At 36.4% G+C, this 26,078-nt stretch overlaps 1 protein-coding gene and 1 pseudogene across 2 annotated transcripts in view; one reads left to right on the top strand and one right to left on the bottom strand.

The window, feature by feature from the left end:
* The window catches only part of LOC309867654 (multiple C2 and transmembrane domain-containing protein 2-like), a 184,589-nt gene that overhangs the window by 25,056 nt on the left and 133,455 nt on the right, over positions 1-26,078 (bottom strand). The window lies entirely within an intron of this gene.
* LOC309867646 (myocyte-specific enhancer factor 2A-like) overlaps positions 1-26,078 on the top strand; it is a 102,782-nt pseudogene that overhangs the window by 34,615 nt on the left and 42,089 nt on the right. The window contains exon 2 of the transcript in view: positions 3,656-3,859. The product of the transcript in view is annotated as a myocyte-specific enhancer factor 2A-like (transcript). The remainder of the gene's footprint in view (positions 1-3,655; positions 3,860-26,078) is intronic.

Below are 26,078 nucleotides of genomic sequence, written 5' to 3'. Positions count from 1 at the left end.
GGCGGGAAGGGGAAACAAAGAGGGGAAGTTAGATCTTATTACTCAGCAGAAAGACATCCTGTCTACGTGACTATGCGGCCCCCTGCCTATGTGGTCAGGTATCAGGCCATATTTTATGAGAAGGCTATTTGCAGGGAATGCCATATCTTGCTAAGAAACAGTTATTATGAAACTACCAGCTATCATTGTGTTGGGGGAGCCAAGCGGTTACAGAAAGGCAAAAGAGCAGTTAATTCATTGACACTTTGGGGAAAGGGTCTTTCATAGTAAGTTGGAGGAATAGAGAGACATTGTTATAAATCGAGTCCCTTCCTCTACTAACTCCTTCTTTCACCTTGAACTTCTTATTGCTAACTTAGAAGAAATATTTTTGAATAAGTATTTTTGGAAAGGATAATAGGGACTGGCATACTCTTTTTACTGATAGTGAACTATAGTTTGTTGTTGTTATTTTACTGATAGTGAACTATAGTTTTTTCTTTTGTTTTGTTTTAAGATTTTCTTTATTTGAGAGAAAGAGATAGAACACGAGCAGGGGGAGAGGCAAAGGGAGAAGCAGACTCCTGGCTGAGCAGGGAGCCTGATGTGGGGCTCGATCCCAGGATCCTGGGATCAAGACCTAAGCCAAAGGCAGATTGAGACACACAGGCACCCCTATAGTTTTTATTTTAACAAATTTTCTCTAATCATGCTTAATGGATATTGTGAAGCCGCATTACTTGTCTCAATTTTCATGCTTTTTCATAGCTCACTTAATTTGCAAGCCTTAATTTAGAGTAAGAATTATTATTGGAATAAATACTTTGTTGATTGTCATTTTCTTTCTCTTCTTCAGTATTAGAAGTATGGGAAAACATTTCTGACTAAATCTTTGCTAAACTCAGAATTTTAGTACAGCAGGTACATCTAGGTGCATCTCAAAACATAACTGATTTCAAGTTCAGTGTTTTAATAAGGGTATTCTTATATTCATTATATTCTTAAAGTGGTATGATACAAGGCCAGGATTCTAAGAAACAGTGTCACAATCATTAATGAAAGCTTAAAACTTTCTAATGACAAATATTATGTAAACAAAGTTGATATATTAGTGGGAAATTTGGGAAAGTATTTGTAAAACATAGTTAATATAGCTAAGGAGCTTTTACTTAGATAAGTAAAAAAAAAAAAAAAAATCACAAAGTATGAAATGGCCAAAAGATGGGCAATATAGAGAAAGCAAATCCCAAATGACAACAAATATAAGAAAAATATATCTAACAATTACTAGTTAGGAAATGCATATTAAAGAAATGAGATTTTTATTTTACATCTATCATACTAACAAAACAGTTGTAACATTTATATAAAAAAATTATGAAAGAGTCCATTAGTATACCATTTGACATAGAGGCATATCCACAAGGTGTGGTTGAATGACTAAAATAAAGAGTATTGATAGAGTCCCTGTTTTATCAAATGCTGACAAAATCCCTTATTATGTATACATGTATATATGAATATGGTTATATGATCTTGCATAAAAATGTGGAATGAAAAATACTAAGTGAAAAACACTGGTTAAGGGGTTAATTTTGGTTCAGGGGAAAGTAGGGAGGCAAGTATAAAACACTATTTCCATATATATATGCACTTATATAAAATATATATTTGTGTATTTATATTGTAAGGATTTTTTTTTTAGATTAATTAATAATAGATTTACTTTCACAAGGTGAGGAAAGGAACCATTAGGCACATGTAGTGTTAAGAGTGTTCCACAAGGAGGGAAAAATAGAAAAGTTCCCAGGGAGGAAAGTAGCTGGTGGTTAAGGAAGACACACACACATGCACATAAGCACACACACAGACACATGAATGAGGCTTACTGGATGTAAAGGAGAGTGATGGGAAATAACTTCAGAGAGATAGTTTGAAGCCAGATAATTTATTTTGTTTACTTAATGAGTTTGGATATTACTTCCAGTGCAGAAAAAAAGCTCTAAACTTCTACTTAAATAATTGGATGTATGTTTTAAAAATATCACTTGGTTATCCAAAGGATACGAGCATAGTCATTTGAAGGGCACATGCATCTCAGTGAGGGAAGAAAGGACCTGAGAATAGACTGTAACAAAGGGGTGAGGTAAGTGGACTGCAGGACTGGATGGAGGTTAAAGAATTTCTGGAGAGAGGATACAAAGCAGGAGAGCTAGATAGGAGGCAAAGTGGAATACAAGAAATTGAGATTTTGGAGGTGATGTTGATGAAGTTCTAGAACCTAGATGAGGTTCGGTGGGCTGAGGTCTGGTGCCGATGACCAAGAAAGAATTCTTGAGACATCTTTGGTGCAGAATGGTGGTTTATTAAAGCACAGGGACAGGACCTGTGGGCAGGAAGAGCTGCTGCCCTGGGTTGTGGGGATGGCAGGTTATATAGCCTGCAGTTGGGGGAAGGTGAGGGGGAGGAAGGTTTCAATGGAGTTTTCATATGCTAAGGAGGGCCTATAAGGTGCCAGGATGTCCCAGGCCTACCTGAGGCCTTGCCCTGGCGACTTGATCAATGTTGTCTTTAGACCAGCCATTAACATTAAGATAGTTGGGAGACTTTTTGGTGGGGTGTCACAATCCTGCTCTCAATCGTCTTTGTTAGTGAGATTTAGGACATTTGGAAGCCAAGGGAGACTCCTGTCTAGCAGGATTGTGAGCTCTGCAAATTAACCATTTGCTTATTGTTCATGCAGTCAGGGCTGCCTGAGGGATGCTACACATATACTGAGCAGGAGCAGATGGAGAGGGGGGTGCAAGGCGCCAGCTTTTGCTTTGTCTTCAGCCAGCCTCATGCTCCCTCATCAATGTGATTATTGGTGGTGGCAGAGTTAAAGGTGTGACAGTAGGAGTGGGTATTTAACATAGGGTGGATGTGGATCATTTGGAGGTTGGGGATGTTTTTGCAACGTTCTTTTTTTTTTTTAAACTGGGATACTGAAATCACCAGTTATACAAGTAGGGCTGGAAAGGGAAGTACCAGGTGAAAGATATCAGTACATGAGGGGGTCACATGGTGCCCTTCAAGAGGACAGTTATTGAGTGGTTTAAGTTTCATGGTGTCAGCTTCAAAATACCTGGGGCTTTTGAAGGAAAAGGAAGGAAAAATAACTTGTAAGATAGAATACGGAGCAAAAAGGACTTACTTATCTTTCCCGCTCTTGAGCATAGTAGATGTAATATTTAAAATAGGCCAACAAATATTGGTCTCTGTTTGAGAGGACTTCAGGTGACAGGTTTCAGTTGGAAACTGGAAGAATATTCAAAGAAAAATTTGAGGACACTGGGGAATTTGTTGACCCTAGACTGTGAATTTTACACTGGATGATAAGGGCCCAGTGGTCAACTGTGTCCTCTTGTTTTTTGCGTTCTGCAGCAGACTGGCAGCCAGGGATAAAGGAAAACTTCCTCAGGAGAGTGCTTTCTGAGGAATTAGAAGTTAAACGTGGAACACTAGTCTTGCGGCAGATGGGGGAGTAAGAGGCTCATGTGGAACGTGAGGCTACCAACCTTTTTCAGCTGTGGAATCTGACTCAGGATTAAAAGAGACCTCATCTTTAGGTAGCCTGTATTCAAGTACTGCTAATGCTTTTACTAAAAATATACCTTTTTTTTCTTTGATCGTCTAGGTTACTTTTACAAAGAGAAAGTTTGGATTAATGAAGAAAGCCTATGAACTTAGTGTGCTCTGTGACTGTGAAATAGCATTCATCATTTTCAACAGCTCTAACAAACTGTTTCAGTATGCCAGCACTGACATGGACAAAGTTCTTCTCAAGTATACAGAGTATAATGAACCTCATGAAAGCAGAACCAACTCGGATATTGTTGAGGTAACACATATATCTAGTAATGCCTGAATTGCAGACATGATTATTTCTTCCCTTTAGTAACTTTTAACTGTCAGATTGCTTCACATCCACATTTCAAATCCGTTGTATATATATATAAAATACATAAAAATATTTAAAAACATATATTTAATTATATATATATAAAAAAATTTTTTTTTCTCCAAATCATTTCCTGGGATGATCTGATTATTGTATAATAATGTATATATATTTTTTATCCAAATAATTTGTTACAAGGATCTGATTATTGCTCTGTCATGACCCACTTAGGCTATATACATATCCTGTTTATTGAGACAAAATTAGGCTATTGTACTGTGTAGAGCAGTATAATACAGCATTTTATCTATGATTATTTTGTATGCATTTTAAAGTTAATATTATAAGAATCTATATCACTTGGGATAGTATGAAGTTACACTGTTAATATGCTTTAATCATTTCGTTGCATCAGTGACTACCCACAATTTTAAACACTAATGAAATGGAAGAAAATGACAAAAATAATACTTCTATTTTGTGAATATTATTTTAGTTGTGGGGTGGGGAGAGATTCTTCACTTTTTTTTCCCCTCCTTATCTGTTGTCCTTCAGTATTTCTAATAATTCTGCCAACCTAATTAAAGTGAAAATAAAAGGAATTTTTTGGAATTATTTCCATCTTACTCAGAAATAGGTGTTAAAGCAAAACCTTCAAAAAGGAGAATCTGTATGCCTTCCCCTATAATTCTTTTCTGCTGTAAAATATTTTTATAAAAGATAATTTTCCATTTATATTTCTAATGACATTTTAAATTAGCTTAATACTTTTGTCTTTTTTGTTTACATTTAGAGATTCTGTTTCATTTTTATTCAAAAAAGGAAATTTTTTCCCCTACTACTTCAAAAGTTACATACTTTTGCTTAGTTTTTATATTAGAAGACTATTTCAGTAAATTAGGGATTTCCTTGTGAAAATACTAAAACCGTGTGAAACGATGCGGAATTAACCACAAAGGAAGAAATGAAATCCTAATGTAGATTTTATATGAGTAATTAAAATTAAGATAAAGATTCTTTAACTATTGTAGTGTACAGGAAGCTAATTTACCTGCCTCCACTGATGAAATGCATTTTAAATTTCCTCTATACCCTATTACTCTACTGCAACCATTCATTTTTGGACAGTAATTGATTTAGTTTGTTACTGCGGGGGAAAAAAATCTGCTACTTATAGTTAAAAAAAACCTCTGTTACTTTTTAGCAGTTAATCAGTTGTTTGCAGTGAGAAGTAAAAGCATCTTCTATTACAGCTACAACTCATCTCTGTTGCTTGTTCCCCACAGTTTTATTTAAATGGCTCTTTGCTATGAACATCCCCTGAAATGTGTATGAAGTGTTTGATTTTGCTTTTGTGGTTCACTTCAGTTAAACAACATGGTTACGTAGCCAAACCCCTTAATGCAGTTGTGATTGTATCAATTTTAAGTTACTTTATATTAGCATTTATGGTATATCTTAATCACTTATGTGCGGTATAAATTAGACCCTTTCCCTATTAAACCATAATTCACTTTGAATTATGATTTTGTAAATTATGAGATCATTATTCAGGTAATCTTTTATCAGAGACTTCATAACTGGATTCCCTTGAAATGGAGAATATCCCTGGTGTGTTTAATTTAAAATGACATCTTATTTTAAAAATCTTTGTATCTTATCAAACGCTCCACTGCCTAAGTCAAAGAAATAGAGTTGACTTTAATAATGCCAACAAATAGATAGTTCAAGCTAGTTTCATTGTAGAAGGCAACCACCTCCTTAACCCTAACTACTCTGCTCTTTCATTGCAGCAGTAGTTGTTCTTGGCCCCTGGAAGTTGAGGGTACTTCGCACAGCCTAAAGTTTACTTCCTTAGAGAATATGAAGAATATAGTCTGATTTAATCCTCACAGAATTTTCAAACTACCTCAGTCTTCATCTCTGTTGTGGTCAGCAATCAAAGTGTAAGAGAGTAAATCCCAAACAATTTTTAGCAGTCTCCTATATTACAGTTTACTTTAGTGTGAAGGGAAACTTCGCAGGTCAATTATCAATTGGGAGTTGAATGTTTTCTTTTTAAGTGAATTTCTTAGATACAAGTGAACATGAATATTATGTGGAGTTCTGAATTATATAAATACAGTGGGTAGAAGACATATTGGCTTATAAGGGATAAATTTGTTGGTAGGATAAATTATAAGGCTGAATTTACTTTGTATGTGAAGCTGACTGAATTAACCTTCATTATAAAACAATGGTGGTTATCCTAGATACTCTTTCTTCCACATATAAAGGTAATGGAACTGCAGCCTCACTAGTGGTGTGCATGTGTCTGAGTTCCTTTTATCAGTGGTGGTGATGGCTTATACTAAGGGAGCTATGAAGATTATTGTGAACCAAACTAAGATTATAGGATAAGAGTAATGACAGATACATATAGAACTTCCTATGGGCCAGGCATTTCCAAGTGCTTTACAAATATCTCATTTAAAGATACTGTTAGAATACCATTGTAAGTATTTTTTTCATATAGTGTTTCATATAGTTTCCTTTCAAACAGTTGTAGTCATTGGAAGCACATTTTTGTCCATTTAACAGAAATATTCAAGGGGTTCCTGTGTGCCATGGAGTCTGCAGAGTGATGTTATTTAGTGATTTCTGACTCAGGCGCCAAGACTATTCTTTCTACACATAGTTTTGTAAACCAGTGAGATACACTTGTACCAACTGAAGATTTTTTTATCTGTGAACGTCTAACAAATTGGTGTAATGTTCTGGGTGGCTGAAAAGCCATCTCCTGTGACTGAGTTCATCAGCTACAGTAAATGGAAGCATAAGTGACTCACTTTAGAGTGTTTCCTAATGCAATATGGTTGTCAGTGAGACTAACTGAAAACTTTGAGAACAACCTTCATAAGGCCTCTAACATGAATTCATTTATTTCCTATTGCATGTAAGCTGATGAAGTTCCAGAACCCAAGTCAGGTTCGGTGGGGTGAGGTTCAAAGCTGACGACTAAGGAAAGAATTCTTAAGACATCTTTGGTGCAAAATGGTGGTTTATTAAAGCACGGGGACAGGACCCGTGGGGAGGAAGAGCTGCTGCCCCGGGTTGTGAGGAGTGGCTGGTTATATACACAGGAGTTGGGTAGGTGAGGACAAAGGGGTGTTCAGAAGGGCTATTGGGGCAAAGAATACTATCAGGATATTGAAGGCTTAGTTGCTATCAAGTAAAGACAATTGGGAGTCTCCTGGTGGAATGTTACATTCCTGCTATCAAGCATCCCTGTTAATGAGATTTAGGTTTAGAAGAAATTTAACTTTATTTACTTTTCCTTCTACCTCTGCCTCCTTCGGTTTTTTATGGAGGGGAGGGTGACCTTAGGGATTGAGGAACTGTGTTCTGTGTCTTTGGAAATTGAGAAATTGATAAGGTAACTTCTTTGTTGTAAATCTCAAGGACATTTGCAAACCAAGGGAGACTCCTGCCTTGCAGGACTGTGATCTCTGCAAGTTAACTATTTATCGTTTTGGGCAGTCAGGGGTGCCTGAGGAATGCTACACATATGGAGGGGAGCGGGTGAAGAGGGGGTGCAAGGCGCCAGCTTTTGCTTTGTCCTCAGCCAGCCTCCTGCTCTCTCATCAAGTTACTCTTTAAGATCAGTAGGATTTTACTTTCTCCCATATTGCTAAAAAGCTATACCTGCAAGGATGTACGTGTATTAGGCCTATGGAACTAGATCTAGTAAGTTTTTTGGGAACACAGTGAAAAAAATATATTAAAAGTAGTTGGTATTTAAATATTATGATGATAAACAGATAAAAAGAAAGATGTGGTTCTCACATTTTATCTATCTTTTGATTTTAACCTCAAATTTAAGAAACCCATATACAGAATGGTGTTCTATCTTTGCTGTCCCTTGTTTCACATTACTTATATTTTGAAACTAGTTTCTTAAAATTTTAACAATTACAATTGATAAAAAATAATTTCTCTATGGCTTTTAAAAAAAATCAACAGCATTTCCATATTTTAAATTGCATTTAGATATTTTAAAGTCTGTAATGTCTTGTAGGATGTAAATACCCCCTACATTCAGAAAGCTTAAATAAATGAAAATGGAAACTTACACATTAGTCAATTAGATAGTGTCATTAAGATAAACTTTATAAGAGACTTCATAACTGGATTTTTTTATAATGGAGAGTATTGCTGCAGTGTTAATGGGATCTTATTTGAAAATGCTTATACACTGCTTTTTAGGAGCTTATTCCTTTAAAAAATGAGTTTTACTATATTTACTATATTTCATTAGGAGACATTCTGTAAAGAATGTCATCAGAAATATGCATTGTACCTCTCCATGTTATTAAGCATTGATAACAAAAATATGTGGCTTTTTGTTTGGTAATTTAGTTGAAATGTACAAAGGCAATGTTATAATCCCCCATCTTTCTCTTTTCAATAAATTAAGATTTAAAAGCTTATGAACTGTAGTGTGCAATTTGATAAGAACATTGGATTTGTCTTAGAGTATTAGAGAAACTAGCAATGAAAATCAGTTGGTTACCGTTATTCATACACGTGTGTGTACATTGTGTTTACACTAAACAAAAGCCTAGGGCCAATAAAACATTTCTGTATCAAAATAAAAATGATGCTAAAGCCACAAAGTGAGGATTTTAGCAGCTGCTAGTAAATGCCTGAGAATAGTTTTGTATCTACTTTTCTCTTTGCTTCGCTTTGCAGGAATATTTGAAATATGATATATTCCAGTATATAAATATTTTAAAAATAGTTATGACTTGGTGATATTGGAGAATATTCAGCAAATAGCTTATGTGGTGATTCTGATCACTGTGCTGTTATTTAAGAATGTAAGAGACCATGGCCATTTACCTCTTTAGTTAGTATCTTGTAAACTGTTCCCAGATAGAGGTATCTTCCTCATGACAGGAATACTGTAGTACTTAAAAGAAAAATTTCTCTTGTACTATCTTATTTGATCTTCATATCCAAGGTATGCTTTTTCAGAAGTGGGGATTGAGACTCCATTTGCCCAGAGTCATTTAGCAATTTAACAGCAGAAATAGGATTAGAATCTGGCATTGACATTATAGCCTCCCTTTGCTCCCCAGTTTATTGAATCCATTGGAGCTTTGGAATATTTCGTCATAAATGGATGAAGGTTTTTTTATATAAGTCAGTGATGTATACATAAAATGTAGCAAACATGAATGAGTTTTCCTCAAAAATAACAGAAAATGAGTGGGGATAATTGTAGTAAGAATAGTAGATAACTTTTATCTAGTTGCTAATTTAGCCTGGTACCTTCTGGGGCTTTTACTTATTTCATCTGATTGAACCCTCTTACTGTCCTTATTTCACAGATGAGGAATTTGAGACACAGTGATAAAATAGGATGACAATAATTCGGATTCTAAAGAAAGAGAAAATCTGCTTTTTCAGAGTCTTACTCATTCCTCCGACTTTCAGATCACAAAGAATTTAGAAATTACCAATATCTTAAAAAAGAGGAAGATAGGGAATCAATATAAGGTGCATCTACCAATTATTAAATAAAAAGAGCTGGTAGTGAAAGTTGACCATGGCGGGGATACATTATTTGAAAATCCGTGGCTCTCAGAGTATAGTACCTTGACCACCAGGAGCAGCATCATAAGAGAACTTTTAGAGATCTGAGGCTACTGAAGCAGAAACGCTGAGGGGAGGTCTGAGCAATCTTGTATGAACTCGAGTTAACTTGTCCTAAGTGGTGTGAGCCCAAAAGCTTCAAGGTAACATGCAGTCCCTGGGCAGTGGTTATCCAGCTTCTTAAACATTTTTATTCCCAAGAATATCCCTGAAATCATTTTAAGCAATGAGCAAGAACAAAGTGTAACTTGTAAGACCTTCTAAGAAAGCAATCCAAAATAGCATGCCAATTTCGGTGTGAATTACAAACTAGGGGACACGTTTCCAGTGGGTTACCTTCTAACGGGTTACTTTCAATTCACTTCTGCATGGTTATAAGTGCTTCTTTGAATGTATATAGAGGGCCTGGTGCGGATGTGTGGGCCATGGATTACAGTTCCTCAGTTGAACAAAACAGAAAGATAAAAATGATTTTTGTCTCCTGAGATCATCTAGTACTGACCTTATAGAATCAGAAGCATCATTATACTTCGGTTTTCTGACAGTATTACAATGTTCTCAGAGAATCTTTCTGAGCCAATACTTTTTTTTTTTTTCTCCCCATGTTACAGATGAGGAATGGAACAGACAGGGAGTGTTTAAGAGGCTTGCCTAATGTTTTACAGCGCTGCAGTGGAGCGGCAGGGAAAGGGGAAAAATAATGAGACAACTGAAGACAAGACAAAGCTTCCCTCCACCTCCAGCCCCCTGCCCTGCTCTTTTATTCCTAACAGAGCCTGATGCAGCAGGATGGTGATTCACAGGGCGAGGCACGAAATCCTCATGGCCCTCCTCCTCTTCTCACTTGTCCTGCACCATCACCTCACGCAGTAGTCACCATAGCTCTCGCAATTTCAGTTTGACTCTTTTTATTTTTACTATGTATTTGAATATTATTATTTATCATACAATTATTGGTTCTCACGTATGTGCTTTTTAAGGAACTGTGCATCTCTGCTTGTGATTTTTATTTTCTTGAGGTCAGATTTTTCTCCCATCGAAGATTGATGTTGCTGATATATGAACAGGAGTTCATGTGGGAAAGGGATGAGGGATCACTTTATAATACAGCTTACATTTCTCTACTGCATTTCTTGTGTTCATCGATGAATACCTATGTATCTTTTTCATGTCTCTTTGGGTCACAGATTGAGTGTTTTGGTAGTTAGCATCAGTAAGTTGTTCTTTTTCCTCTGAAGTTCTTTGCTACATTAGCCACATTTTTGGCCAGTGAGAAAAAGGGTACAGAGGATTGGGGGAGTGATCAGAGCAAACTTCCTCTCGAGGTAACACCATCATCTTAGTTCTTTAAAGGACAGAGTTGGAGAGCAAAAAGGGTAGAAGAACGGTGTTCTAGCTCAAAGGGGCAGCTTATGTGGAAATTGGGAAATGAAACCTAGCACAGCTATTTTATGGAGTTAAAGTCAGCCAAGCATAGCTGTAGTAGTATAGTGTGAAGAGTGGAAATGGCCAAGATCTGGAAAGGAAACCAGATCCCAGGGAGGTGTATAAGGCCCTTGACTTTCTCCTGAAGGCTTGGGTAGCTATTGAAAGAGCTGTGTCTAAGTTTTATGGACTCTCTTCTCTTTCCAAGCAGTACCTTGTGTTCAAATCACACTGTAATTTTGTTTGTTTGTTTGTTTTTGAAAGGGGTTGAAAAGGGAGGAGGAAAAGGGTAAAAATGTTGACTATAGTGCATTATTTTTACATTTTTAATTTATTGTACTGATACTTACCATACCATGTGCAAGGCATTGTGCCAGACACTGGGAATAAGTGGCCATATCTCCGCCATTTTCCTAAAAGCTATTTTATTATCTTTCTACAGAAGTTCTTTTGTTAGATACATTTCAGTATAGATTCAAGACACTTAGAATCTCAAGGTTTTGATGTTTTCCATCAAAGAGTAATCATTCAGCATATAAATACTGTCTTACTATTAGAGTTATAAGCTTATTTAGTGCAAAAGATGCAGGGTACTTACCATGTTTAAGGATGTTCTGTGTGTGCCTATAGAGTGAGAGATCGATAGAGTGTAAGTGATATTTCTCTTATAAAGTTGTAGCAAGTGCAGACATGCAGTTTTTTTTTTTTTTAAAAAAAAGGCCATTGAAACACATAGCTCTTCTTAAAATTAAGGAGACAATTTGTATAGTTTTTATATTTATTCTGATGTTATTTTTGTAGCTCAGCTTTGAGAGAAGCTCTAGAGATCTAGAGTCTAAAGAAAGGTATCTTTGTTTTTTTTAAGATTTTCTTTGTTTATTTGATAGAGAGAGAGAGAGAGAGAGAGAGAGAGAGAATGTGTGCATAAGCAGGGGGAGCAGCAAAGGGAGAGGGAGAGAAGCAGGCTTCCCGCTGAGTAGGGAGCCTGATGCAGGGCTTGATCCCAGGACCCCAGGATCGTGACCTAAGCCAAAAGCAGACACAACCAACTGAGCTGACCAGGGACCCTGAGAGATATCTTCTTATCATAGATTAGTCATAATCCTACTTTTTAAATTTACAATTACACATTCAGTGCTTGACCGAATAAATCCTTCCAAATGGTAGTATGAACTTCCCTTATTTTGGAAAAGTAAGCATACCTTATAATTTTGTAGGTTTTGTTTGGTGTGTTGATTTGTGAATCAAATCAATTTTGGATATGTGCTTTGATACTTGTGTGTCCTAGGGATATTCTGTGAAGAATCTTATTGTATGTGTAGGCACACTGATATTTGATTTTATTTCTTACTCAAAGAATAGTTCCTAAAATTTTGATTTTAATTGATGGGCAGTAAAAGATCAGAAGTACGCTTTTAAGATTGTTTTTGAAATGTTAATGATTCTTGCAACTTGTTATGTAAACTACAAGTCTGAGTCTTAGAGAATAAACCAAAGCTTGAATTCATATTGGAATTTACCTCTTGTAATTTGACAGGGAGTATTGTTCTGTGCTGCTTTGTTTTTAAAGAAATTTTCATTCCATATAACTGCTTTGTTATTTTGTGGTAATTTCTGGGCTTGAGTTGTTATTTCCAAAGTCTCTTGAAAATCTCAAAAAGCTTATGTTCTGCAAAAAACCCTTAGAAATAGTAACTAGTATTTGTAAAGGAATTTTTAAAAAATCAGTTTGCTTTTTCATGCTACCAGTGGTCTTATAGGATTGTTCCATTGTATGGTATAATTAAAATATTTTTAGTGCTATTTTCCATATGTGTTATAGTTGGATTAAGTTTTTAAAAATTGTTCTGTTAGTTTGAGGTATAAAAAAATCTATCAGTTATGTTCTGTACAACAACAGAAAGGAAGGGTTTTAGATGAAGATTTAGGCATTTTGTGAAAGGTGGTAATAATTCTCAAATTCTGTTATTTGAGACTTCACTTGAAGATTAGGATCTAAAGTAAGTTTCTATATTTAGTATTTATAATTAGCATTTCTTTGCTATACTGATCTGTTATTTATTGAATATTTATGGTACCTATTTAATAGGAACAGAAAGTAGAATTAAAGTTCTAAATCCTGGGGCGCCTAGGTGGCTCAGTGGGTTAAGGGAGAGGCCTTCATCTTGCATCATGAGCCTAGAGCCCTGGGATTGAGCCCCACATCAGGCTCTCTGCTCAGTGGGGAGCCTGCTTCCTCCTCTCTCTCTGCCTGCCTCTCTGCCTACTTGTGATCTCTCCCTATCAAATAGATAAATAAATCTTTAAAAAAAAAAGTTCTAAATCTTGTGGGTATTCAGTATCAATTAAAATAATATATGCATAAGCATTTTTTAAAAAAGATTTTTTTATTTTTAAGTAATCTCTACATGCAGCATGGGGCTCATACTCACAAGCCCAAGATCAAGAGTTGTATGCTCTACCGACTAACTCAGCCAGGCACCCCATGAAAGCATTTTGAAAACTCTTTTGTATTAGGTTGTTTCTGATTACAAGCAACAAAGACCTGACTGAAACTCACCTTTAAAATAAGGGTACTTGTTGGGGCGCCTGGGTGGCTCAGTGGGTTAAAGCCTCTGCCTTTGGCTCAGGTCATGATTCCAGGGTCCTAGGATTGAGCCCCACATCGGGCTCTGTGCTCAGCAGGGAGCCTGCTTTCTCCTCTCTCTGTCTGCCTCTCTGCCTGCTCGTGTCTGTCAAATAAATACATTTATTAGCAAAGTCTTTGCTAAAGAACATCAATATTCTTCCCACTGGATTCCCAAGATCTTTTAAAAATCTTTTTAGAAAATTAAAAAATAAATAAAATAGGGGTACTTGTTACATCACATAAGAAAAAATGCAGCAGTGTGGTAGAGATTAGGCTCTGCTCTGTTGAAGTAGGCTCCAGGTTTCTGCCTTCTCTCAGGCATCAGCTTTGTCCTTATGCTGGCTGGTGCATATTGACAGTAGCAGCTCCCGATCTTACCTCTGCACATGGCATCATCTATAGCAGCATTACCCAATAGAACTTCTTGTGGTGATGGAAATGTTCTCTATTTGTGCTGTCCAGTAGTGGTAGCCATTAGTCATATGTAGCTGTTGAGCACTTGAAATAGAAATAGTGCCATTGAGAAACTGTATTTTTAACTTGTCTACCATATTGTTAAGCACCAATATAAAGCATCAGAGATCTGTTGTGTCCTAGAGTTTTCACCAAATGTCCTGAAATTAACTCTATTATGCTGGCTTGGATAACATGCTTCCACACTCCTCCCTGCAGTACACTAATCATGGTAGCGAGGAGAAAATGGAAAGTGCTGATTGGCTTATTCTTGCTAGATACTCCACCTCTGAGAGGTACTATGAAGCTACATTGATCCAGAAAGTTTCTATTTGCATAGATGGGGATAGACCTGTAGCTCAGTGGAACAGGGCACAGAGCTCAGAAACAGACTCATACATTCATGGTCAGTGGACGTTTGACAAAAGTGCTAAGGTTAATCAATGAGAAAAGAAAAGTCTTTTCAATAAATGGTGCTAGAAAAGCTGGATATACATAAAGAAAAAATAAACCTTAATATTACTACACATCATACACACGTCTGTGGAGTAAAGAGTTTGTATGGGTGAATAATAAAGGTGAGGAACAGACAGACTGGGTGTAGCTGATACAGTGCCTTGAATATCAGGCTGTGGTGTTTGACCTTTGTCTTACAGGCAGTGGGCAGCCTTTAGAGGTGTTTAAAAGTTTAGGTAGTCAAATAATTGTTACAAGAATACTAATCTGGCAGCAGATTACCAGCATTTTAAAGAGGTTTATAGCTTTTAAAAATAGACTACAGATCTCATCTTTTAATTATGATAGTCTTTAGTAATGTTGAGATTTTATGAAGAAGAATGCTGTTCCACTTAGTTTGAATGAGGAATGGTGATTAAAATGGTGGTTTAGACTGTGTCCTAAAGATTATGGAATATTGACATGTCATGCTTTTTCTTAATTGATCTATAAAAAAATTGAAGAGAGCATCATTTGTAGAAAAGGAAATGTTTAGAATTTAGCCATAATGTGAATGTGATCAAGTATAAGTATAAATAAGCTTTGTAATGTGATCTCCCTTAATGTAACAATTTACAGTATTTTTATTTAAAGTCATTATTTATTATGAAAAAGTGACCAAAGTTACTGTAAAAGGGAGTTTATTATGAGAAGGTTTGGAAAACCCTGATCTAGTTCTGTACTTTATTTAAATGATAAGAAAGCAGGAGTCCAAACAAAGCCAAGGACTGGTCCAAGATCTTACGAGTTTGCAGTGACAAAACCAAGACTTAAATAATGTTTTCTTGAAGACCCTGGGTCTATCTCAGAAAGTCTTTGCTAAAAAACATCAATATTCTTCCCACTGGATTCCCAAAAATCAGCACACAGCTTAATAATAACCTGTACGGTTGAACTAAAAGCATTGTTGCTTCCTTCAGTTAATTTATACTCTTAAAACTTTATCAGGGACGCCTGGGTGGCTCAGTTGGTTGGGTGTCCAACTTGATTTTAAGTCAGGTTCACAGTCTCATGGTGACAGGATCAAGCCCCACGTTAGGCCCTGCACAGTGTGGAATCTTGCTTGAGATTCTCTGCTCCCCTGCCCCATACACACACTGTCTCTCTGTCTCAAATAAATCTTTAAATTAAAAAACAAAAAACAAACATCAGACGTTATTCAAAAGTGTTAAGGACAAAAAGCAATGAAGTATGTTTAAATGGAAATAAAGTTCAAGAATGAAAGAATGTGATTCTCTTCACACTGTAATACTGGAAATACTGCCTTGATTGCTGTATTGCCCCCATCTTCCACATTGACTCCCACGATATATTATTTCCAACCTTTAGAAAAGTAAACAGACTTAAAAAGAAAAACATACAAGTGCTTCTGCTGTAATGCATTCCTGAAAAATCTCATAAACTCCAAAACCTGTGCAACGTTGTGTTTTGATCAACACAAACTAAAAAATAATTAGTAATTGAAAAGAGAATTTGAACTGCTCAGTGAGACAGCTTAGTATGTAGTTAGTGGCTACCACAGTAGGTGTTATAAATGCACAGAATTGATTACTTGAGTAGAAGTGTTGGCAACATTTAATTAGAATGGAGATAGTGGGTCTTAGGACAGTGCAGATGACTGTGTAACAATGAGCAATGGAAGGTGGGGGGGCTTGCCATTAAAGTGAGCATGGGAAATATTACAACCTTCATCAAGGCTGGGAATAGTCCTCTGAAGCCCTCGTTTTCAATTTCTTTTTTTCTTTTTTTAAAAAGCTCTGGCTCTCAGGAGGCCTTTCTCCTTTCCTGCTAAAGGTTGCCACTTTCCTGGCTCCCCTTTCCTAAAAAAAATCCCCAGTGAACCAGAGTGACTTCTTTATACTGACACCATTCCCTATTTGTCAGTTTCATGGCACCTAATTTACATTCCAAAACACATTATAGTAGAGCAGACTGTATTGTTTAATCATAGAAAGAGTTTTGCTTTATTTTTAAAAAGCAAATTTATCAGCTAATATTCATCTAAATAAGCGGCTGCTGTGTAAAAGATTATTCTGGGTGTGGGGGGAGTTGTATTATTACTGGTTTCTTTTAAGGTACAAAAAATAGCTGTTTTCATAGATTCTATTGGCTTTTGTTTCCTATAGTTCTGTTCAGTGCTAATCTTAATATACCTGGGTATAAGACTCAATAGGTGTGAATTCCAGTGTGATTATTCGTAATAATGGTAAAGATTTCTAGTGTTTTCTGCAACCTGCATAAAGTGCTTTCACACTACCTGATATCTTTATAAATTATTGCCCCCCAAATCCTTCACTGTCATGTGAAATTGAATGATTGAATGTTCAGCAAGGCAACGTAGTTTAGCTAGTGGCTACCACAACGTAGACACATTTGAGATTAACTTTTTCTCTTTTTATTGAGATATAATTTTCAGACCATAGAATTCACCATTTAAAATTATAGTTTTTAATGTATTCAAAAGTTTGTGAAACTGTGCATGCTAATTCTAGAACATTTTCATCAACCGTTCACAGTCATTTCCCAGCTCCCCTTACCTCCTCATCCTGGCAAACACTAACCTTTTTTGTGTGTCTATGAATTTGCCTATTCTGGATATTTCATATAAATGTTCTGTCTTGTGTCTAGCTTCTTCCATTCAGCATAATACTTCCAAGGTTCATTTATATTGTAGTATGTACCAATATATCATTCCATGGTTAAATGATATTCCATTGTATGGATAAACCATATTTTGTTTATCCAGTCATTCATTGATGGACATTGGGTTATTTCTACTGTTTTATTGCTACAAATAATGTGGCTCTGAATTTGTGTACAAGTTTTTGTACGGACATGTTTTCATTTTTCTTAGGTATCTACCTAAGAGTGGCATTGGCCAGTTTGTATGATAGCTCTGTGTTGAACTTTTTGAGGAACTTGACAGTGGAATTCTGTAGAAAATATGGGACTCCTTTCCACAATTCAAGGAAAAGCAGAAACATCATCAAAAAACTTTGTAGATGTCATTAGAAAATATTTGGTCAATTTTTTTCTAAAACATTGTTGTTGTTGTTTTTTTTTTTATTTCTGTAATGTTGGATCAGGTTATCTGGACCAACCCTTCTGCTGAAGACAACTAAAAATACTAGAAAAATTGTACAAAAACTTCCTTATAGTATCAAAGAGCTGTTAAGGAACATGCCAGACCAAAATCTAAGAAAAGGTAAGATCCTAAGAGGTAAAGAAGTATTTAAAATTCTGGCTACCCTGAGTCATTTGCCCACCAGGATAAAACAGTTGAAAACTGAGCTTCAGGTTTTGTTGGATCCAGAGGCAAAGAACAACTCATTACATGTAGGTTTCCAAGTCTAATAGATCACCTCCCATATCAAACTGGGACCTCAGGAAGAACAAAAAGTCCACAGTCTTTTCTCACTTGAAAAAATTGCAAGGGGAGATCTGTTGTCCTGAACAGATGGGGGAAGAGGAGAATAAGAAAAGTAAGAAAGAGAACCTGTCTCTGTGGGTTGTAAAACAAGTACCAGCATTGTGTGGGACTACTCATTGTCCAAAATCATTTAACACAGGAAGCCCGGGAAAACTTTTGCCTCAGGTATCTGGAAGAAGCAAATTGATATACTTTTTGAAGAAAGGCACTTTATTCAAAGCATCAAAAATCTCTTTCAAATAACCTTTCAAAACCATAGAGCATACCTCATACAAAGATGACTGACCATAAAAGAAAATAAGACACCATAAGCAAAATGCAGAAGAAATAGCAGAAACTAACATCTAAATACTTCAGATACTCATTATTATACACAGATTATAAACAGTTTCACTCTGTTTTAATAAACAAGCTTGAAAATATCTGCAAGAAACAGGAAAATCTGAAAGAAGTAATATAGCAAAATTGAATGAAATACTTAGAGCAATGAAAATTCACAAGAATTTGTGAACTGAAACAGGTTATCTGGAGGCTCACCACAAAGAGATGAAAAGGTAGAAAATATAAGATGTTGAGGAAAAGGAAAATTGGTTGGAAATTCTAGCCTGAATTTTTGTTGGCTTTCTAGAAGGAGGGGAAGAGAGGATGAATATGATGGGGGCAGATGCGATATTTGAAGAGATAATGACAATTTTCCAGGATTGGTTTAAGGAGTTCAACAAATCCCTTGCAGAATAAAAGAAAAAAGAATATATATATATATACATATATATATATATGTATATATATATATGGAGTAAAACTACAGAAAACAAAGACAAAGAGAAAAACATACAGAGCAGTTTATCTTCAAAGGAGTAGTGACTCTAAATAGCCGCAAATGAAAATCTCTAGTCAATGAAATTATATCCTGAATGTGTTGAGAAGACGGAACTTGTAATCCAATTTAGAATTCTATATTCAGAGAAAATGTCTTAAAGAATGAAGGCAGGACACCTGACTTACATGCCCAGGAAACCCCACTGCTTCCTTTCTTCTGGCTGGCAGCAGGGAGGCCACACTATAGCTGGAGGTACTGTCAAAGACATGAACTAGCAGGAATTCATCAGTGCTCTGGCAGTTTTTGCTGAAAAAATTTGGGGAGCTGAAAGCCCCTGCATGGGTAGACACTATAGCAGAAAGAGCTTGCTTGCTCCCTGTGATGAGAATTGTTTGTTTGTTTGTTTGTTTGTTTGTTTTTTAAAGATTTTATTTATTTGTCACAGAGAGCACAAGCAGAGGAAACAGCAGACAGAGGGAAAAGCAGACTCCCCACTGAGCAAGGACTCCCTCCCAGGACCCTTGGATCATGACCCAGGCCGAAGGTAGCAGCTTAACCAACCGAACCACCCAGAAGTCCCTGATGAGAACTGGTTCTACACATGGGCTGCTTCCACAGCACGGCACTTGTTTCTCTAGGGTGGTGCTGGGGTCAGCTCCATAACCAATATCTACGGGGGACACCAGAGAAATGGGTTCATGCCCAGCCACTTCAGCAGAGGTTCTAGGAGCATGGCCCACAAGTCCTCCAAAACTTAGGAGCTGAAAACTATGAAGAAGGACCAAGAGGGAACCTGCACACTGACACATCAGGGACAGAGAAATCTGGAAAGAATCACCAGACAGGTATCAAGTGCCACCAGAAGTATTAGAACAAATGCTGGGTTAATAAATTGGCTCATTCATTAAAAAAAAAAAAAAAGCAAAAAAACTGTGTATCAGTTTTGCAACTAAACCATGTCAGGCTTTTGAAGAAGGGGTCCAAAACCCAAGTCAGACTGTCTTGGTAAGAAAGCAGTCTTCATGGGAAGATCAAATGATCTTCAGAAGCTTCCAGTAGACAGTGACCCGTGTCTCTGTTTCATCAGTGAACATTAGAACCTAGTAGGTACTCTCAGTAAGTTTTGTTGGAAAAAAAGAAGGCAAATTAAATTATTTTTACAATTAAAACACACACACACACACTAAGAAGGGATGGTGAAAACCAATAGCCAAGGCTTTTGAAGATACACTTTCCTGACTTCATGGTGCACTGAGAACCAAGTTTATCAAAATATTTATGTGTGAAGATTTGCAACAGAATTACATTATCCTCTGTTGATAGGCTGATGCCCAATATCTGGGTTTCTGTGAGTTAAGGGCCCCCTCAAACTGTTGGTATTGCTCAGGGTTAAGGGAAGAAGTATCATTGTCATTTATTGGGATCTTTACACTCAATCCTAGGAGTATCATAGAACTTTTAAAATTTAAAGAAGCCATATTTTGAACATGACACACTTCTTACAGAGGAAGATAGGAATAAGATTATGGAGGAACTGGAGAAGGAGCCAGAAGGCATTGCCTATAGCTATATGCAAAAGGAATGTGCTGTCTTCCCAAGGTTGAAGTGTTTCCTGATCCCAAGCCTCTCTGTGTTCTCCCTTTCATTTATCAGCTGATTAATGCAGTCTGTTGAACCAGCTGAACTAGTACAGTGTGGTGGAAAAAGCACTGAATTGGACATCAGAAGATTTAGATTCTAGTCCTAGTTCTGCTATTTAAGAGCTGTGTGATGTGGTAGGGTTGAAGGCAGAGTACTTGGGTCTCTCCTAAGCTTCATATTCTCCTTTGTAAAGATAGGAGGTTAACCTAGGTTGCAATGGTACCATTTAATTTGTTTTTCATCAGCTATCTTAGTATACTTTTTTTGTGTATGTAAAATCTCAGGATCCTGTTGTGCCTCAAATATTTTGACTCAGTGGACAAATTTTCAGAAAAATAAAACTTAACAAAATGGAATCATGAAACTATAGACAACCTGAATAGTCTTAATTGTGAAGTTTACCACAGAAGAACTCCAAGTCCAGATGGCTTCATAAGCAAGGACTAACAGATTTTTTAAGGAAGAAATAATGCCAGTATTTCTAAACTCTTTCAGAGAACAGAAGAAGAAGAAACACTCTTTTCTCCATTATATGCGCTAGCCCAACTTTGATAGCAAAACCAGTAAGCAGAGTTCGAAGAAGAAAAATCAGAAGTCAGCCCCACTGAACATAAATGCAGAACTCCTAAACAAAATATTAGTCCACTCCTTTGAGCTCACATCTTTTTTAGTGGAGACACTTAACTTGTTTTCACGTTGATCCATTTTCTGTACTCCTTGGGCATGCATATAGACTCTATCAGCCTCTCTTTGGGAGTAGCCATGTGACTAAATTGGCCAATGGAATTTGAGTAGAAGTGACACATGCTGGTTCCAGGGCTGATCTGTCAAATACCTCCCACATGATCTTCATACTGTCTCTTCCCTCTTTGCCTGCCAGGTGCAGAGAATCCAGATGGGCATTCTTGAGGTCTTATGTGTGGAAGCACAAGATAAATGAATCTGGGCTCTGAATAATCTCATGCAAGCCTCTGAGATAAGAAACATCCTCATATGGCTTTTTATGAATAGGAAACTTCATTGTGTTAGACCACTGAGAGTGTTTTGTTCATTAAAGCATCTCATGTTACTTATGCTAACTAAAACAGAAATTAAATCCAGCAGTATATAAAAGGGACAGTGTATTATGACTACATTGGATTGCTCACAGGAATGTAGGGTTGATTTAACAGAGTTATCCCATCATTGTGGAATGGAACTCTCAATAGGTATATATCTCTGCCACCAAAAAACCAACCAACCAAATAAATAAATAAATAAATAAAATAATAATAATCTTTATAGAGTCAAGGAAATGCCAGTCAAAAGAATTCAACAACTGATTCTGAAATAAAGGAAAAATGAGGGGGAAAAGAAGACATCCTGAAGAATAACAGTGTGAGAGGGTTTGCTCTACAATATATTGTGACTAATTTTAAAGCTGTAGTAATGAAGATACTATGACAATGCACAAATACTGATTTCCAAACATAGCAGTGAAGTAATAGCTTAGAAACTGAACCATGTGTGCATAAATGGGGGTATCTATAATCATAGGGGAAAGAAAAAAATTCTTTAATAGTGTTGGGACAATTAGATACATAGGAAACTATGAAGGGAGTCTACCTCATATCTTACATAAAATCTATCTCCAGGAAGATTATAGACTTAAATGCAGAAGGCAAAATTGAAAGCTTTTAGAAGATATAGGAGATTATTTTTATGATTTTGAGGTAGGGAAGGATTTATTGAAGACATAAAAAGTATAAAGGAAAAATTGGTAAATTTGACTTTGTTTTTAATCTGAAGGCAGTTTTGTTTTTCAAACCACAGAATGGAAAAAGATTTTTATAATGCATAAAATTAGTAAAGGACTTATGTTGATTTCAAATTTTAAAAATGACAATAAATAAGAAAAAGATGAACAACCCAACTGAAAATTTGGAAAGTACTTGACCAGACACTTAGAAAAAAAAATTCAGAGAGGCAATAGGTATGAAATGTGCTTCAGTTCCTTAGTAATCAGGGAAATGCAAATCAACTTCTCATTTCAGGTAGAAATGTACTTCGATACAATTATAGTTGACCCTTGAACAGCTCCACAGTTGGGAAAACAGCACCCTGTGCAGTTGAAAATCCATGTTTGACTTTTGACTCCCCCTAAACTTAGCTGCTTACCAGAAGCCTTACCAGTAACATAGTCAGTTAACACACATTTTTCAAGTTATATGTGTTACATACTGTATCCTGACAGTAAAGTCAGCTGGAGAAGAGAAGATGTTATTAAGAAAACTCGAAGGAAGAAAAAATACATTTACTGTATTATACTGTATTTATTAGAAAAGAGATTTGGGTAGGTCTGCACAGTTTAAAGCTGTGTTGTTCAAAGAAAAAAGTACTTTAAAAAATGTTTTGACATTATCTAGTATAAGAAAGATAAGAGCCACATATTTTATGAACTTAGCAGTTCCTTTCCCAAGAATATACTCTAGAGAAGTGTGTGTAGATATGGGGTAGATTATGTTTACAAAAATGTTCATAGCACCATTTTCATTTCAATAATGGCCAAAAACTGAAGCAACTCCAATATCTGCAGTAGAATGAATAAAGTTTTTCCCCTATACAATGAGTTACAATATTCAGTGAAAATGAACAAACTAGATCGGTATGCAACCCTGAATCTAATAAACATAATGTATAATAAAAGAGGCGAGACAGAAGAATGCATCGCATATACTTCATTCACATAATATTAAAAAGTAAGCCGAAGGATATAGTTACAGGTACGCATACATGTGGTAAACCAGAAAGCTTCATCATCACAGAGGTTGGGTGGTCTTTCCTGGAGAGGGCAGAGAGGAGAGGTGTGTGATTGAGGGAGTTATATAGGTTCCAGTTCTAGTCTGTGTTTTGATTTGGTTTAATTACTAGTAGTCATTTTATAATTGTTGAATTTAATAAATTTTGATGGCCTTTCTTTGTGAATTTTTCAGTTTTAAAAAAATAAATGTTTTTATGCATTTTCAGAGTGTTTAGGAAGAATATGAAATGTCTTTAATTAACAACAGTTATTAAAAATGAGGAAAAAGAGAACTTTGCCTATTTAAAATAGCCCTATTTGGTTTGAGTTTCTTGAAACTTAAGATATGTTATTCCTTTATTTTACAAGTAGTCATATCTTGTGCTAGATCTGATTATCCATTCATCCAGTATTTATGGAGCATTTACTGCTCAGGTGCTTGACAGAAATGAGATTCAGGATGGGTGGTGTTATTATAGATTGATTAATTAGCTCCTTGTGCATTTAAAAAATCATGCATATATACCTATTGAGTATTTTATTTCCATAGTTTTGCTTCTGAGTACTGTGATTCTATTAGATTGTAATGGAATTTGGCAGTAGCAGAATTGAGCATACATTAAAGAACATTTCAGTTCTTTGTAGGCAGTTGTTAAACACAGTCTTGTCAGGTGTGGGCTCTGGTAAACACTCAGAGAGTATAGACTCCTGAGTTGAAAACTTTGTAGCATAACAAAAATTGCAGAAAATGCCAGCCCCCTGTGATTTTTTTTTAATTTTTTATTTTTTTTATAAACATATATTTTTATCCCCAGGGGTACAGGTCTGTGAATCACCAGGTTTACACACTTCACAGCACTCACCAAAGCACACACCCTCCCCAATGTCCATAATCCCACCACCTTCCCCCAAACCCCCTCCCCCAGCATCCCTCAGTTTATTTTGTGAGATTAAGACTCACTTATGGTTTGTCTCCCTCCCAATCCCATCTTGTTTCATTGATTCTTCTTCTACCCACTTAAGCCCCCATATTTCATCACCACTTCCTCATATCAGGGGGATCATATGATAGTTGTCTTTCTATGCTTGACTTATTTCGCTAAACATGATACGCTCTAGTTCCATCCATGTTGTCGCAAATGGCAAGATTTCATTTCTTTTGATGGCTGCATAGTATTCCATGGTGTATATATACCACATCTTCTTGATCCATTCATCTGTTGATGGACATCTAGGTTCTTTCCATAGTTTGGCTATTGTGAACATTGCTGCTATAAACATTCGGGTGCACGTGCACCTTTGGATCAGTACGTTTGTATCTTTAGGGTAAATACCCAGTAGTGCAATTGATGGGTCATAGGGCAGTTTTATTTTCAACATTTTGAGGAACCTCCATGCTGTTTTCCAGAGTGGCTGCACCAGCTTGCATTCCCACCAACAGTGTAGGAGGGTTCCCCTTTCTCCGCATCCTCGCCAGCATCTGTCATTTCCTGACTTGTTGATTTTAGCCATTCTGACTGGTGTGAGGTGATATCTCATTGTGGTTTTGATTTGTATTTCCCTGATGCCAAGTGATATGGAGGACTTTTTCATGTGTCTGTTGGCCATCTGGATGTCTTCTTTACAGAAATGTCTGCTCATGTCCTCTGCCCATTTCTTGATTGGATTATTTGTTCTTTGGGTGTTGAGTTTGCTAAGTTCTTTATAGATTCTGGACACTAGTCCTTTATCTGATATGTCTTCTGCAAATACCTTCTTCCATTCTGTCAGTTGTCTTTTGATTTTGTTAACTGTTTCCTTTGCTGTGCAAAAGCTTTTGATCTTGATGAAATCCCAATAGTTCATTTTTGCCCTTGCTTCCCTTGCCTTTGGCGATGTTCCTAGGAAGATGTTGTTGCGGCTGAGGTCGAAGAGTTTGCTGCCTGTGTTCTCCTCAAGGATTTTGATGGATTCCTTTTGCACATTGCGGTCCTTCATCCGTTTTGAGTCTATTTTCGTGTGTGGTGTAAGGAAATGGTCCACTTTCATTTTTCTGCATGTGGCTGTCCAATTTTCCCAGCACCATTTATTGAAGAGGCTGTCTTTTTTCCATTGGACATTCTTTCCTGCTTTGTCGAAGATTATTTGACCATAGAGTTGAGGGTCTATTTCTGGGCTCTCTATTCTGTTCCATTGATCTATGTGTCTGTTTTTGTGCCAGTACCATGCTGTCTTGATGATGACAGCTTTGTAATAGAGCTTGAAGACTGGAATTGCGATGCCACCAACATTGGCTTTCTTTTTCAATATCCCTTTGGCTATTCGAGGTCTTTTCTGGTTCCATATAAACTTTAGCATTATTTGTTCCATTTCTTTGAAAAAGATGGATGGTACTTTGATAGGAATTGCATTAAATGTGTAGATTGCTTTAGGTAGCATAGACATTTTCACAATATTTATTCTTCCAATCCAGGAGCATGTGTCTTCCTCAATTACTTTCATGAGTACTTTATAGTTTTCTGAGTATAGATTCTGTGTCTCTTTGGTTAGGTTTATTCCTAGGTATCTTATGGTTTTGGGTGCAATTGTAAATGGGATTGACTCCTTAATTTCTTTTTCTTCTGTCTTGTAGTTGGTGTAGAGAAATGCAACTGATTTCTGTGCATTGATTTTATATCCTGACACTTTACTGAATTCCTGTACAAGTTCTAGCAGTTTTGGAGTGGAGTCTTTTGGGTTTTCCACATATAGTATCATATCATCTGCAAAGAGTGATAATTTGACTTCTTCTTTGCCAATTTGGATGCCTTTAATTTCCTTTTGTTGTCTGATTGCTGAGGCTAGGACCTCTAGTACTGTGTTGAATAGTAG

Source organism: Mustela nivalis (genome assembly GCF_964662115.1).
Source record: "Mustela nivalis genome assembly, chromosome: 6".
NCBI classification, from domain to species: domain Eukaryota; kingdom Metazoa; phylum Chordata; class Mammalia; order Carnivora; family Mustelidae; genus Mustela; species Mustela nivalis.
This window is presented reverse-complemented; position numbering and strand designations above follow the sequence as displayed.